Source organism: Pinus tabuliformis, chromosome 7 (genome assembly GCF_031772625.1).
Source record: "Pinus tabuliformis cultivar Carrire ecotype Pingquan chromosome 7, CPIR1, whole genome shotgun sequence".
Taxonomy (NCBI): domain Eukaryota; kingdom Viridiplantae; phylum Streptophyta; class Pinopsida; order Pinales; family Pinaceae; genus Pinus; species Pinus tabuliformis.
Window position 1 is genome coordinate 477,232,905 of NC_142293.1, and position 17,712 is coordinate 477,250,616.

Here is a 17,712-nt window from a genome sequence, read left to right on the forward strand (position 1 = left end):
ATATATATGCTCTCTTCATGTATATGATACATCTATTATTATAACTAAGCAAAGTTCCTTGGTAATGATATGTTTGTTCATGCATGCAACATTGAGTAAGATATAAATATAAAAGTAACTTAACTGGCAAACTTGATAACTTGTAAATGAAACAAATAAAACCATTCTAACTACATTCATCAAAACTAATGTAACATTGATAGAATATAACATCAAATCCACATCATAAATTTAAAAGTCAATGAAGACATTGTCATACACACAAGTTCAAATTCATGTATTTGTATTCCAAATTTGTCTAGCTATACATTTTTCTTTTCTACAAAATGGAACTTCATTCCCAACATAGATAATGGAAGTTCATGCCCATGAATGACATTATGGAAAAGCGGCCTCACGACTGATCTAGAAATTGGGTGTATAAGTCACCATCGCCACTCTTGGCACTCCCAAGTGCATTTCCAAATTGGTATTGCTGCAAAAATTCAATAACCAATTAGTTGTAAAATCCAAAATGCATATAACCAATTTCGTTAATTAATGATAAGTTTTTGATCAACTACTCATTCTCCCCATGAAGATCTAAGGCAATGGAGAAGACTGCCCTTCCTAGGTAGATGGTGGAGCACTTGGTGATGGATATAGGCATGGTTCAGGGGTGATTGATAAAGGCATGGTGGAAGAAAAATAGGAAAAAGTTAGTGGGTTTGGGCGATGATACATCCCCATCAGTTGTACGATAGTGGGAATAACCCTAGGGCGAGGGATCACCCTAGGCGGGGAAATTGGAATGTTAAGGGTGGATGATTGGAACAATGAGAAGGGTGGATGGTTAAAGGGTAGGGATGGGAATTGGGAAGGTTTTGGGGAGGCGGTTATAGGCATGGGAGAATTTATGAAGGAAAAAGGTGGTGGGTGTGGCCAACAATACATCCCCATTGGTTGTACAATAGGGGGAAGCACCCTTAGGGAGGAGATTTGGATGGTATTGATTGGAGAAGTGTTCCCAATGATATAGTTTCTTTCACCGACATGCTCATTAAATAATTGGAGTCGACAAGTTGTCCTGCCAACTGTAACAACAAAAAAAGTTCATATAGTTATGCCTATGCATTGCAAATGATAGTATATCATATTTCACATGAAAAATGCATAACATCATATTTCCATACCATTTTTGTGTATAATAGAATGTTGCACTAACTCAGGCATGTGGTCCACATTTCTTTGTTGTTGAGAATATAACTCCAGTTGTTCATTCATGCTCTTTTTTTTCACGAACTCGTCCAACCCTTTCAAATTGTAGTTTAGCATTCCCTGTTTTTGACTTGCAACCTCAACGCCTTTTCTTATTGACTGGGCTCAAGAAACTATGTTTTCTCTTGGTAGTGATCTTGGATGGAGTTATAGTATTGAAAAACATTCTATTGTATTCTTGACATGCTTTGCTACCAAGTTGTTTAATGCATATGCCTGTTCCAAATTTGTAGGTATTATGGATCTCAATTTCTCATGAGTTGATGAGTTAACACGTTTCATCTCATCATCTTCAAATAATGCACTATCTAGTCGTACATTGGTTGATTCAACATTATATGAGAAATTATCTAAATCATCAATGCTTGTTTCATTATGATAATTTAGATTGGGAGGAGAATCAAAGCATGGTAGAAGCTCTGTTTGGATTTTTGGGCCCAATATAGGTGATTCATTCAAATCAAATAAAATTCTAGGAATTTCTGTAGTAGGATTAGTGACATTAGGCAATACATTTTCACCCAAACTAATGTTACTCGCCAGCATCTCAACTTTCAATACATGTTTACAGACATTTCCATTTAGGGCCCACTTGCAATTACAAAAGTGTAGATTGGAATCTTTATATATGACATTGTACCAAATATCACGAGTATTCTTATTTTGGCTACGAACCCAATAATTTTTGTTACTCTTTTCATCAGGCACACAATCTTCATTTGGGATTTGGTTAGCTCTACACTTGGATGAATTCAACTATTCCTCAATTTTTATGGGTCGTATAAAACCAGCTTCTTTTAAACGTTGCATATGATTGTAATATAATAGAGTCAGTATTAACCGTCATAGCCATCTTAGAGAAATAGTAATGAAGAGTCTTAAGTTTCTTGTTTAGTTCCTAATGGCTTCTAGCAAGAAGAACGATATCATCGGCATAGAGGAGAAGAGTGATGGTAATACTAGCAAGCTCAGTTCCTTTGCACCCCTCGATTTCCAAACACTCCTCTAACCTATCGATGTAAATAAAAAAAAGGGTAGGGAAAGGGGGCACCCTTGCTTAACCTCGATATTTCATTTAATATCTTTATACCACCCTTTGGTGATTTTAATATTGGCAACAACCGTCTCGTAGAGGCGAATCATAACAATCTTCAACTTAGGAGGAATAATTATGATCTCATCAAGTCTTTTCCAAATCTTATATTGAGGAACAGTGTCGAAGGATTTTCTAAAGTCCACAAAGTAACAAAATATATCAGCTTTACTATTGCAACATTCCTCGGCAATGATCCTGAGTGACGAGGTGGTCTATAGTCGAGTGGTATCTCCTAAACCCAACTTTCCCTTTAGCTCTTTTACTGTTCCTTTCAAGCCAATGGCTAATTTTCTTTTCCAAAATGAGACCATAAATCTAAGCTAAGATGTGGCTAATCATAATGGTCATGTAATTAGCGGGAAAGGTTTTGTCCCCATTTTTAAAGATAGGCACAATAAGGCTTTATGTCCAAGGTTTAGGGAAGCCATGCTTTACAACCAAATTGAGAAGCTTGTGGAGATGAGGAATGAGGATAGATCTTACAAACTTTAAGATCTCAGCTTGGTATCCTTAAATGTCTTTAGCTTCCCCCTAGCGAGATTATTAATCCCAGACTCAACGTCCTCAAGAGAAAAGATATCTTCCTTAATAGGAGTGATAACGATGTTTCCCATGGTGTCTGGGGAGTCATACAACGTCTTAAGATAGATGTCCCACTTTTCTTGAGTCCTCAAGAGAAAAGATATCTTCCTTAATAGGAGGGCTAACGATGTTGCCCATGGTGTCCAGGGAGTCATACAATGTCTTAAGAAATATGTCCCACTTTTCTAAGGGGATCGAATGATTATCTTTAGATTTACGAACAAGCACCATCTGCCAAATTTTTTGGGTGAAACTTTAGAAAGGTGAATAAGATGCTCTTGTCTCTTATTAATATATGACTGCTTCTTCTCTTTAATGAGGGATTTGTATATACTAATATTTCAAAGCTTTACAGTTTCATTAGGAGCATCGTGAACATGTGGCTCCCAATGAACTATCAAGAGGGCTAATCTAGCCCTAGCCGACCTGCTCTCCTTGAAAAATTAACCCACAACCACATATAAAAATTCACAACTCCATTTTGATACGTCCTTTTTAAGTGCTTGAAGTGGCCCCTAGCTCCTCTATGGCTGCCCCTTCACCTCCCTGTGTCAAACCATGGTTTCTCTTGGTGGTTTCACACCCACAAGCTTGGGTACAAAGCCCACAGACTTGGGTTCTTTATCCACAAGTCACTTTTGTGTGCCAGTTCTTCCAAAACCCACTATCCTAGGGTTTGGAGTACCTCTCAAGCTACAAATATCAACACTTCCTCTTAGTGAGGGAGGTACCTCCAACACTAGGAAGTCTCCATCAACTTCATCACCGACGACACTAGCCCATATGGCATCCATCACTGCAGTATACTTTGTAGAATTAACCTTGTAATATCGATAGTTCCTTTGCATCATCTCATCTTAACCTGAAGACCTAAACACTTCCATAGGGATACTCCCTCTAAAGCGAGACTCCCTCTGAGTTTACACAGTCTCCAATGACTTAATCTACTACTAACCTCTTGTCCTACAAGGCCAGTCTAAGTTGCGGTGGAACATGTTCCATCATCAACCCAACTCAATCCTACTAGCACTCATCCTCCTGGATCAAACACCACCTGTGCACACCCTCCACTCTCAGATATGCAACATCACGATCTAATGAAGAAACTAGTCTGCCAATCTCCATTCCATCACATGAAGCAATCTCAATCAAACCAATATCATCCATGTCAAATAAATCCTCGAGCTTTCCCAAAAATCCATGGAAAGTCAGAGGAAGTTCATGATCAACCACCTACCCTACAAAAAATTGTTTTTCACTAGGTTCTCCACTAATCCACCAAAACTCCCAGTCAATCTCACTTCCATGCTATTCAAGACCACATCTCCATGACTTCATTTGAACCCTTTGCTCCATGCTTTAGATAATCTAGCTCCCTTTGAGCTGCTTCACAATGCACACTCTAATTCACTGGCCCTTCAAAGTCGCTCTGATACTATGTTGTTTTTACGTGATACTAGAGTCTAGGATAGAATCTTAAATCATTGATGTTACCAATCCAAGTATCACAACAAGGCTACTTTGCATAGTATAATAATATACAATAGTAAATCAACACATGGACAAATATAGACAACTTTTTACAAATTTTTACAATCCAACTTTGTTATATTAACAAACTAATAATACAATAGTCTATGGTTCAATAGTCTATGGTTCATGTGCCAGTGATAATTTCCCTCATACATCCACTGATATAAGAAAACAAAAACTAGGGCTTGGTGTCAGTCCTTTGACAACCAATCTACCCTTACAAAGTACTCTGACTGTCTAGCTGATGTACAACTCCTCACAACTCCCTTAGTCATACCTTGTACACATCTGCTTAGTCCTTTAAATCCCGATCTGCAACAACTCTAATCTGCCTCTATCAATGAACCAACTCCATTAGGTCAATGAACTCAGCTCCAAATGCTCTCTACTTTATTTTTAATCCTTCAATGCATCAACACATTGATACTCCTCTCGAGTTGTTCACAACTCCATTTGTGAACAACTCTCAACTTCTCACTGCTGCTCCTAAGTTATTTTGGGAATTTCTTCCCACTAGTGCCTTTTTGTGTTGCCCGATGAAGACACACTTAGGGCTGGGGGACTTCCCTCTATCACTATCGAATGTCCTTCTCTAGAAATGAACTTAGGGCATGGAGAACTGACCAACTTTTGTTGTAGATGTCCTTCTCCACAAGACAAATCTAGGGCTACAAACTGCGCCTAGCTGATCAAATTTGTGATCTCTTCTTCTGCCACTTCTAATAATATCTTAGTCCTTCAAGAGACTTGTTCATTAGGGATTGAAGCAACCCTCTACAACCCTCCATAAGTTGATTTTTATGCTACTCCAATTCTGCTTCTTCTAGTAGCCACCTTAGTCGATCAAGGTGCTACTCTAGGCCACACTTGGTCCACTCTCACACTGCCCTCCAATAATCTATGAGCATCCAATACAAATGTCCAATCTAGACTCTGTCCTCTAGTAACAAATCATCCTTAAACACATCATCAATACATACCTTAGGGTTGGTGTCTCTCTGCTATAGCCTCTGCTCCTATTTAGGGCTTCCAACAACCTATTATCCCTCTCCAAAATGCTCTAACAACCTCCTAAATACTGTGAACTTTCTCCCTTGTGCTATTGCTGCCATATTTTTCTATCTAAGGTCTTTCCATCCATTGTTTAGGCCTTTTGACCACCTTCTAACTGAGGTACAAGGCTATGACCCTCCTATCTAACTATTGTACAAGACTGTGACTCCTTTTAGAGATATGCCCACACACAAATATCATACCAATCTGCCAAAAATTACCTTGGATTGCACATAGAGTATCTCAACCCCTCAAAATAGGAAATGCCACCAAATCTATACACAAATAGACCCAAACTTGTCCCTCAAGTCTGTGCCTCCTCCACAGATCAAACACGACCCTCAACAGTCACTAGAGATCACCCACAGATCCTTTAATATTCACTAAAGTCTGCTTCTTAGATTTGTGGCCCAAAACAGATTTTCTTCTTGTGATAAGGTGTATATGGAGTAGTCTTATGTGTTGTTATATCACACTTCTTTTAGAACTCCTCAAATTCATTCCCAAATAATTCTCCATTGTTATCCATCCTCATTGCCTTTAGTTTCCTCTTTGTCTAATTATCCACAAGAGCCTTAAAGTTTTAAATTTGTCAAACACTTCAGATTTATTCTTGACAAAATAAATTTACGTATTTCTTGAGAATTCATCTATAAATGAGACATAATGCATATAGTTTCCTAGTGATTGAACCAACACATTTCCGAACACATCATTATGCATCCACTACAATATTTATTTTTTCGCCATACTACTAGAGGATAATATTACCTAATTATGTTTCTTGTATAGGAAATGCTCATATAAATCAAAATATAGAGAGTAATTATACATACATTCTACCATACCTTTACCATGTAGTGCTTGAAGGCCCTTCTTTCTGGTATGTCCCAGTTTTTTATTCCATAGCATAGTCTTATTTCTAAATACTATAGGGTTTTTTCCTTCTTCAGTTCCATTATGAGGAACAAAGGGATTGTTGCACCCATCACTAATAGTCCTTCTCAATATCTTATATAGAGTTCAAAGCTTAACTCCTCTTGGTAATACCATTGCTCCTTGAACTATTCTATACATTTTATTTTCAAACATTGTTTTTACACCTGCATCACTCATCTTGATTATTGAAATCAAATATATGGTCAATACTGTGATGTGTAGAACACCAAAGAGTGTTTTAATCCTTCCATCCATGAGATTCAATGTGAATTTTCCTCGTCTTATGGTTTTGGTTGTCGATAAATCTCTTAGGAAAATGTCATTTCCATCATACCTTTCATACGCACAAACCACTCCTTGTGACGAGTCATATGAGAAGATTCAATTGAGTTAACCAACCATGCCTCAAGATCTACATGTGTGCATGAAAAGGGCAAGTACACATCCCCTACTTCATCTAAAGGTTTTTTCTTCTATAGAAGGAGTATCATAAGATCCTTTTCTTTATGTCTTCTTTTTTGCATCTCCAACATACCTTTACAAATTTTCCTGGAGATTATATCTTCCTCTAGATTTAGATCTCTTACTTGAGGAATTATTTTTGTTTCTATACTAATAAATCCCTACCAAATACTTAAGAAAAATTGATTAGAAAATATACCAAAAAAATAAAAATAAAATAATGATTATTAATTTTTTTTGTTGTTGGCTTAATCCACAGGGACTTTGAGCCTTTAATCTAGTAATTTATATAATACTTTTGAATAGAATGATCACTAATTAAGCTACACTATAAAATAGTTAAATTACGTCAATATTTTATATTTAAATATAATTATATATATTATTCATAAATATTAAATGATCACATCTATATGATAATTAGGTTGTTTAATATATATCCTTCATTATAATAAATTGATTTTTTTAATAATATTTTAACATAGTTTTAATAAAGTTAAGAATATTTTTAACTAAAAATTATTAATAATTAGATTTTGTATTATTTATATTTTATGATAATTTAAGAAATATTTAATAAAATTTTATTAAAAATTATAAATTAATTTAAAAATAAACAAAAAAAATGTCGACGGGTTTTGGATAGATGGTGATGACTGTGTTGTTAAGGTACTCCTAGATGTTTAAGACAATGATTCAATTCCCCACTCTATTCGAATGTTATTCTTGGATATGACCACGATATAGCCTCACCACTACCAAACTTTCAAAAAAAAATTAAACAATATAATACATTTTTTTTTAATAATACAAGCCTTCAAGAAGAAATTTCCCATGTTGAATGTGACATTTCACATGAGAAAAAATGCATTACTAACTCTAAGGTGCTTGCCAAAGTAGCAAGACAAGTTCCAAACATAGGCCACTCTTGGGGTCACCTCAATCATTATAGTTATTCTTTACTAACACCTCAAGTTGTTGTTCGGCTATGTGTTGGTGGATAGGAACACTTCCAAAGAAGAGATGCTTCTTTAATTGAATGAATTATAGGTGTTAGTGCACTCGATGGACCAAAGACTAGAGAAAATTGAAGGTTGCCTTGACTTGCCCCCTGCTCTAGATTGTTCTCCAAGAGATTATGGGGATCCTATCCATGTGGAAGCCTCAGGCTCTAGAAAATATTGAATGTTAACTATGTTCTCTGGTTATTTACTATCAAGTCCTAGTTACTTTGTTTTTTTGCTTGAGTATAACCCTAGAGGCCACTTATTTCAAACAAAGTTTTTGGTTTTTTGGTACACTATTACTAAAAATTTTGTGTGGCTCTTAAAGAAAATGAAATTTTATGCCTCGCCTAGTTTCCCTACTGGAAGACCAAGACATATTTCAATTTATTATAGTTATTAGAAATAATGAAAAAACTTGTACTTAGAAAAAAAATAATTACAAATAAGAAATAAATTACAATTAATTTTATTATGAGCTACATGTGTAATTCTTTGGGTGTTCAACCTTTAGTTGACATGTATCCATTTTATTGCACTGAGACACACATTCAATAGGCTAGTATGAGGAAAATGTATAATTTCTTTTGTGCTCAACCTTGAGATACTTCAGTACCTCAACCATAAATATTTCTAGATTCTGAACTCCTCTCCACAATTTTTTCTCCTTTAGAGTAATTCTAGTTTATCTCACTAGCATTGGATTTTAGTTAAACTCGAGTTTGTATGTATATAGGGTTCAAATTTGAATTCATCATTACCCTCTAAGAACCCTTTAGCCTCTGATAGAGGGGTATACAACGGTATACAATTTTTCCCATATAAATCAAATTAAAATAAAAAGTTGCTTATCAAATTTGCAAAGAAAACCATTTCTAATTTTTTCACTTGAAGGATAAAATTTACTTTATAATATGTTTTACCCGTTATTATTTTTGTATTATATATATATATATATATATTATATATATATATATATATATATAAACAATTAGAAAAATGAATTCTAACAATTTCTCTCCATATCTTGATAATTTATTACAGTTGTGTCTTAGTAATGGGAAATGAAGATCAAAACTTTGGTTGTGGTGAAATCTTTTGTTATTCGTAGATAAAAACAATTTCAATTCGAATCAACACCTTAGCCTCTTAGTGTTTGGATTTAAAAATGCAAATTGTCTTACATCCTACTCTTTGATTGCATTTACTACTTTCTTAGCTTTCTTGCATTTATGAATATCACCAGCATGTTTTGTTTATGCCTATTTATTTTGAAGATATGACAACAAACACTTGAGATTAAAATTGATTAAATCGAGCTATGATTCCTTATTATCCCATTTTCAGTGTTCATTCATTTTTTGTTGATTAAAAATAATGTCAGTTCTATGTTCTTTTACAAATGGTGTCATGCATAGGAATGCACATGTGCACTAATCATTGACTCCATAATTCTTATGAAAAAATATTCTTGTAAGTTATATTTATTTTATGGAAAATTTTGTTGTTGTTGGTTTGGTTTTAAATAGTTGTTTTTTTTTTCTTTATTGGAAATTACAATGATATCTATAAAATAATACTCTATCTTTATTTTTATTTTTTTAAACTCATTGCAATTATGTGAATAATTGAGTCTTGTAAGAAAGAAAGGAATGATATCCATATTAGATGAAAAGGTAAATGATTCTACTAAATTTCCTCCATATGGTTCCTATATATATTATAAGTAAATGATCCAATGAAATTCTCCCCATTTGATTCATGTGTAGAGCTTAAGTAAATATATATGATTTCTATATGAATTGTAATACAGGTGAACCAATGTCATCTATATACACTCCTTGAAATGTACTTAAATTTTATATTTTAAAGATCCTTGAAATGTACTTAAGGTTCATATTTTAAGGAAGATTCGTAGATCTTCACAACTTAACACAATAAAAATTGTGATGTGTGAGATATACATAAAATTTTAAAATATTTTCTCTTTTATATGAAAATAATAATTTATTTTAATTTGTGAATATTAAAAATCCAAAATATAATTAATCTTTTAATTTGAAATGTAAACTTTTTCTTCAAATTTCATGCTATACAATTCCTCCACTTTAAAAACCCAAGCTAGCAAGTGTTAAGAGATTAAGGCAATGGTGTCCTTTGCATTGGGCATAAAGTATGTATGGTGTTGAAATCTTTATCTACATCCCTATTTTGTGCATAGAAAAGCAATGAGGAATCTCATGTGAAATTGTTTTAAATAAAAATAAAAATAAATATTATCAAAAGAAAATATAGTAAGTATTGCATGATTGTGCAGAGGCACATAACATTGATATGCAGAAATTACAAGCCTGCATCAATCGTCAATGGGTTTGATCGTTAAACTTTATAAATTCAGAATTAAGCTAGTATACCGAGAGATTTAGTCCACATCGTATTAAAATATACGAGACAGATTGTACAGTGATATACAGAGATTATAAGCGTGCATCCATCGTCAATGGATTTCATCGTTCAATCCTTTTATAAATTCAGAATTAAGATATTCTCCAGTCGTTATGCAGAGATTGTATGTCATCCATCCAGAATTTTTGCATAATATTAAAAAATACGAGCCCTATCATGAGTCTCTCGGTATTCCTGTAACTTCCATAATAGGCAGTGTTTTGCAAAGACAAAACCATTGTGGCCGGCTGATTTAGATCAATACCAATAGCAGGTGTTCACAAAACATATGAATGATGTATATACGTGTTTGTATACTAGCGTTACACATGCAATAATTTGGTCACAAACTCCATAGCCAATGTGATTAGAGGAGTTGATACTCGAAGGACTAGAAAGAGGAGAAGCAACACAAATACAAGGAGGCTCAATATCAAAGCCAAAGCAATGATGGCAAAGACGGGTTTGGTGTTAATCAACATGTTCTGCAACCATAACAGAAATTTACAAACATCTGAAGCATAAGTAATGGACCACTCCTCCCACTTCATCCAGTGCTGTGGAGGCAAGTTATTTGTTTCTTACAGTGTCAACTCCTGAATCCGTTTTCTCTGCGTCCACTCTACTTCGACCACCTGCAATGGAAGTGTTTTTGAAAATAAACATTAAACTATAATCTGGATTTCATACCCATAGATGGCTAGACATAGAAGTAATGCTTAGTTAGATATTTATTTATGAAAAGTGGAAAGTTCCAGATGATATGATCAAAGTACCTAAGCCAAATTGGTTGTCACTAGATCTAGCGGCTTTAACAGTAGTTCTTTTCAAGACGATCATGTACTGAATTTGGGAATTGGCTTGTGACGTCTCACGAACTGATCTTCCGAAGTTTGTTTATAGAGGCAATAACCCACATAGACCTTCTGCTCCGTGGACAGCCCGCTAACTTTGGCCATGGCAGTAGCAGCCCTGACATCCATTGCTTTTATGAAGAACCAATCTCGCCTGATCTCTCCAACAAGGAACTCAAAGGAGTAATTTCAGCTCAAATTCAATTGTTATCCGACCTCAGGACTCTGAATTTGAGCACCAATCTTTTTTCCAGTCAGTTCTAGCCCGCCATTTTCAATCTCAGCAAACTTCAATCGCTGGACATTAGCCGAAATGAATTCCTCGAACATTTTCCCGTCAGCGTCAATATTGGTTGAGAGGTAAATATAATTTCAAATTTATGATGCGAAAAGGCAACAAATAACTAGCAGCTGCAAGAAAACATTGGCTGAGCTGTAAATATAATTTCAAATTTCAAATTTCCAGCGGTAAATATAAATTCAAATTCGTCTGTCGTCCGTATTTATAGGTTCTGCCTGCTCCGAAAAATGGAACCATCGGAAAACATGGAGTAACATGCATGCTCAGCTCGTCGCATCTCAGATGCGTCTCCGAATGCATAGCATGGTTTTATGTATGGTGGGAATGGTCAGCATGGCATCCAATACTGTCAGATACTGTCTTAAAGACATTAAATACCCAATAGCATAGGATTTATTGGTTGCCATGACGGTCACTGTCAAAGGATTCAATACCCTATAGCATAGGAAATATGGCTTTCCCATTCTCCGGCATCTTGATTGCTAGGCCCACTACAGTTGTGCTTTCATCCTCTTCCGTCATTATCGGGTATCTTGCTTGCCTAGGCCATATCCATGTGAATGCCATGTGAATTTATATGGTTTTAGTGTGGAACATCGGGACGTCCAATCCTTTTAAACCCTGTGAGTAGGCTGTGACTATAACACACGGCGATTTTTTATTTATCTAGTCAGCGTGCATGAAGCTTGTAGTCTGTGATTATTTAACAACGGAGTATATGGATTCAGCACTTTGAAAGAAAAAAAAATTGGCACTTCTATTGTGTAGGATTATCCATCAAACATATGATCTCAATGAATTCCTGTAGGATTTTAGAGGAATTAGACCAGAAAAATCCGCTGGAAAATTTTCCAAAAAGTCAGACAACTCGTTCAACCTGAGCCTATTCAACGGGCATGCCATGCCCTTCCATTAATATTTAAATTCTAATGAATTATTTAGATAAATTGTTTTAAATTTTAATAAGTGATTTAAATTTAAATTCTAAACTAAGTCAGACAATATGTTTAATTGTAGTTGTAACATTCTTATCACCCAATCTCTTTAGGTGTAGCATCTATTTTCTTGTCACTAAATCTATTAGACAATTTTGTAATCATAGAAATTCTAAGAAGTGATTTACCAGGAAAAAAAATAGCCTACTTGTTTAGTTGTAACCTCTATTTCTCGTTTCTGTTCACGTGCATGAATCTAAAACTTCAAATGACAAGCAAACACGTTAGACGTAAGATAAATTTGAATTGAAATTCCAGACCTACTTGGGAGATTCTCACAAAGCACATAGGAGAATTCTTGTACAAGACATTTTAATGGTGGACAATTCTCTGCCCGCACCAAGGTTGGAATTTGGATTTCTCTTTACTCTTCATATAATTTTTTTTTTGACGTTTTAGGTCAGTGTATTCACTGTCAAAAAATGATATGTTTAAAATTTTTCCCTTCGAAATGTTATGTTTAATTTTTTTCCCTTAGAGAGTGATGTTATCATAATAAATTAACCTTTCACCAATAAAGATTTAATTAAAAAATTACCCTTCAATAACATAATTATGTTAAAATTTTTCACATATATAACATAAGGAAAAAACAAAATGAACATAATACACAAATGACTTATTAAATCTTGAATCTTAGTTTGAAATTGCATGAAACACTTAAAATAATGAGGTGACATGCCATAGCATTTGTATATATGAGATATGACTAAAGAGATCTTATGGGACATATAACATGACTAACACAACAAAATTATTGAATGTCGTCAATAAAAACTCAAAAGTAGATTAATTAATATGGTTTATGTTATGGTTTACATAATCTAATATATATTATTGAATCTAAATATAAAGTATACATTTCATTTTACATATTTTACCATTGCTTCAGATCATGGGATATACAGTGATATTAACAAGATTGAATGTAAAGTATCTGAACCTCTTAAAAAATAAAAAACTAAACTTGTAATAAATGGACATTATGGATCTATTAACATGATGTTATGATTTCTCCTTCCTTATTACATTTTCAGAGAGCATTGAAGCTTGAACATGTGTCAAGTACTAAAGGAAAATTGAAATAATAATTTGGTTGGTGTTTTTCTTTTACCCTACTCCAATGTGCCTCATATTGGAATGCATTAGCACATTGATAGGTATGGGGAACACTGCTAACATGTTTTCCTTTATAAAATATCTTAATGTGCCTTCTTACATATGTTGGTGTTATGCACAAATGTATAGCTATGTTTAATACACTTCAAAAGCCATTTTTAAATAAAATAATTTAATGGGACCTTGATGCAATGGTCTATATAGATCACACTAGAGGAATGATATGTTTAGTGCATATTGCAAAACAATCATTTTAAAACTTATTACACTACACATTGTATAAATTGAATCAATGTAGCTATTTTATTTAGTGCATTAACATTTTTTTAATCAAATGTTATCCTAATGTAGTGTGCATGGTATTATACATATTAGTTCCTCCTCTTTTTAAATTTTCATTTTAGCAAAATTTAGGTTTCATATAAACCCTAAAATGTAGGTATCATGGTCATCATCACTATCATCCTTACATGAGGAGTAAGAGGGGATACTTGTCAGATGAGTTCAAGAAAGTCAAGTCTCCTACATTCAATGGAGAGTTAAAGAAGCCAGAAGATGCAGAGGCATGGCTACTTGGAATTAAGAAGTTGTTTGAGCTGCATGATTATACAAAGAATATTAAAGCTAGTGTTATCACTCAGAAATATCCTCTTGGTTGTGAAAGAGGAAGTCCTAAGGTAACCTTTTCAAACCAAGTTTATAGATTGAAGGCTAGCCCATTCAGAGAGAGATATTTCTATTCATATGGTGTTCGATAGTCCGAATCTCATAGGTAATTCAATTCCTTGTCTGAACCATATGATGTAAGATAATTGTAAATCTGGGTTATATAACTATGTTACGCTTGTGGGGTGTATGTATGATTTAACTGTCCTGAATCTATCTAATGTTTTACTACCCTCTTCGGGTTTCCTGATTGACTATGGGTGTGAGGCATTCGACCCCTATCTCATCTTGCAGCTCAGTCCGCCAATATTTCTGACAAGTTGTCCCTTGAAGCGGTGATGCCATTTTGGCCTTTGGTAATGCTCAATCTTGTATCATTTGATGATCCGTCACATTATCCCCATCCCTCTGTGAACTACACGAATGACTTCGGCCGTGAGGCTCTTGTCCCTCAAACTCAGCCTGTAGCTGAGTCCTCCCCTCTTTCCAATAAGTCATCCTATGTAGTTGGGTTGCCATTCCAGCCTTTGGATATGGTCTCGTCCCCTAGTACATTTTCCCCTGACAAGGAATTGGAGGCTATTTTGTCCTCATATGAGAATTGGGATCCCCTTTCTATTAAAAGATCATTTTCCATAATCCTCTCGATTATGGAGGTCAATCATATAAAAAGGTCACACATAGGAAGAATAAACCCCTAAATATAAAAGGGTTTTAGCCTGTAACAAGATCAAATTGGGTTATGACGATGAGGCTGGATCTTCTAATAACTGGTTTGATATTGATTCTGATTTTACTGTTGGTAATGTCTCTATTTCTGATTTTGATGGAGTTTAAGTCCTCAGAGGGGATGTAACTGTGCATGTGGTTCCTCCATGATTATTATTTCCATTAACATATGGGGTTTGGGAGTGACACCCAAATTAAGCTCCCTCAGAGGTATTATTCAGGTTCATAAACCGTCTCTAATCCTTTTCCAAGAAACGATGGTTTGTAGAGATAATGAAATGTTCTTTATGTGCCCTTCATGGAATGTAGTTGCAACTAATTCTATTGGATTATCTGGTGGTCTGGGGATTATGTGGGATCCAAAAATTATTGAGTTGCAGGCACTTCTGTCGTGTGCATGGATTATCATGATCAGACACATGATGGGAAACTGTCAAAGGGTCCGAATTGTTAATTCATATGCTCCATATGTGGGGCGTAAAATATATCTGGGACTAGGTCGCACAATCTGGAATCCTTCGATTAAGTTCCATGATCATCACGGGGGGTCTTAATTTTTCGAAGGGGAAGGAAAAGATTTGGGGACAAAATTCTAGAATTGATAGTATGGATACTTATTTCAGAGGTTTGATGGAGGATTTTTCCCTTTTGGATGTGACACCAGATCCTCTTGGCCCCACTTGGAGGAATAGAAGAACTAGTGAGGAGGGTATCTCAAAAAGAATGGACAAGTTTTTGGTTAATCAAACTATGGTTAATCATCTAATAGATATAAGATCTTATACTATTCCAACATTTATTTTTTATGACTTGCCCATTATGCTGGCATGGGATGAAGGGGAACATAAGAGATCATAACCCTTTAAATTCAACCCGAAATGGCTTAAAATGGATGAATTTGGGGATTTGGTCCGAAATGTTTGGTCTCGTTCATTGCTTCCTCCTCCATAGAATCACATGAAATCCATATGCCGAAAGCTTAGAGCACTGAAAAGGGTTGCTCAGGAAAGGATTATGGGGATGAAGGAGGATGAAACTAAAGCTCTTAGGGATATTGACATTCTCCTATGTTATTTCAATGACCCGCATGACCCATTATTCTTCTCAGAGGAATTTCGACACAGGATAATTGAATTGGAGGGTGAGAGAAGGGACATATTCAGTTCATGGGAAGAATACATCTGCATGAAGAGGAGGGCAGCATGGATAAAAGCTAGAGATAAAAATACATGGAGATAAAAATACCAGATATTTCCACGCACATTTCAATGTCAGGAAACAGTTCAATTCCATAAGGAGGATAAAAGATGAGGTAGAAAAACATATTCACTTCACAAAGATCTATTGAACAAGTGGCGGTCACACATTTCAAACACCAATTCTCAGCACAGGAGACATATTTCTAGTCACAAATGAATTTCATTGAAGAAGTTCCAAACACATTCACATTAGAGGATAATGACAGATTGGAACAAGGAATCATAAGGGAGATGATGCACTCTATTAAATCACGAAAACAAAGAGCTTTCCTTCTAAAGGTAGACTTGAGAAAGACATATGATTGCAATGGATAGGAATTCCTCTTTTTGGTCCTACTAAAATCTGGTATGTATCTATTTAACATTAAATGGATTTTTGCATGTTGCAAAACTACAAATTTTGCATTATTAATGGCTTGCCTTCATAGTTTTTCAATACATATAGAGGAATTAGACTGGGTTTGTGCCATGTCTCCATTGCTCTTTCTCTTAGTTATTGATTGTTTCAGTAGAAAAATCAGGGTGTCAAAGGATAATGGAATTATTAAAGGGATCAGAGGAACCAAAAATATTTCCATCTCTCATTTAATATTCGTAGATGATCTATTACTTTGTGGGGACTCCACGGTGGGGGAGTGGAGAACAATTAGAGACATAATTAAATCATTTGGATTTGCGTATGGTTTTGTATGAATGAAGGCAAATCGATCTTGTTACACGATGACAATGAGGAGAATGTAACAAAGGACATATGTGATCTATTTGGGGGGTAGCATCGTCAATCCTGGATGATGGTTTCCCTACCTTGGGTTTAAGATGGAATCGAAAGGATACTATAACCAAGATTGGGCATGGTTAATCGAAATATTTCACAAAAAATTGGACAGATGGAAATACAAATGGTTGACAATGGAAGAAGGATGGTAATTATGATGAAATCGGTGCTACAAAATATTTCAGTAAATTGGATGCCCCTTTATTTAATGCCAAGGGAGATCATCCATAAGATATAAGTTATCATGAGCCGCTTCTTATGGGATGGAACATAGTTACAAGAAAAAATTCATATGGTACGATGGCCAACACTTGCAAGGCCAGTGGAGGAAGGAGGTTGGGGTGTCATAGATACATCCACTTTCAACAAGGCTTTGATTATAAAAAACATGTGGAGGGAAGTGTCTAGAAATGGTGTGTGGTCTCATATCATTAAGGAAAAATATATGTTCAGTCAAACTTTTATCCTCATGGATTAGCAGTGGTACGAAGAAGAAATATGTTATATCACACATATGGAGAACTATGGTGCACACTATGTATGAATAAGGTGAGATGGTCGCTTGTGTACCTAGTTCCGTGATTAGTTCCCCTAGTCTTCGACTGGAAGTTCCAAGCTTAGCTTGCGAATTCAACATTGCCTT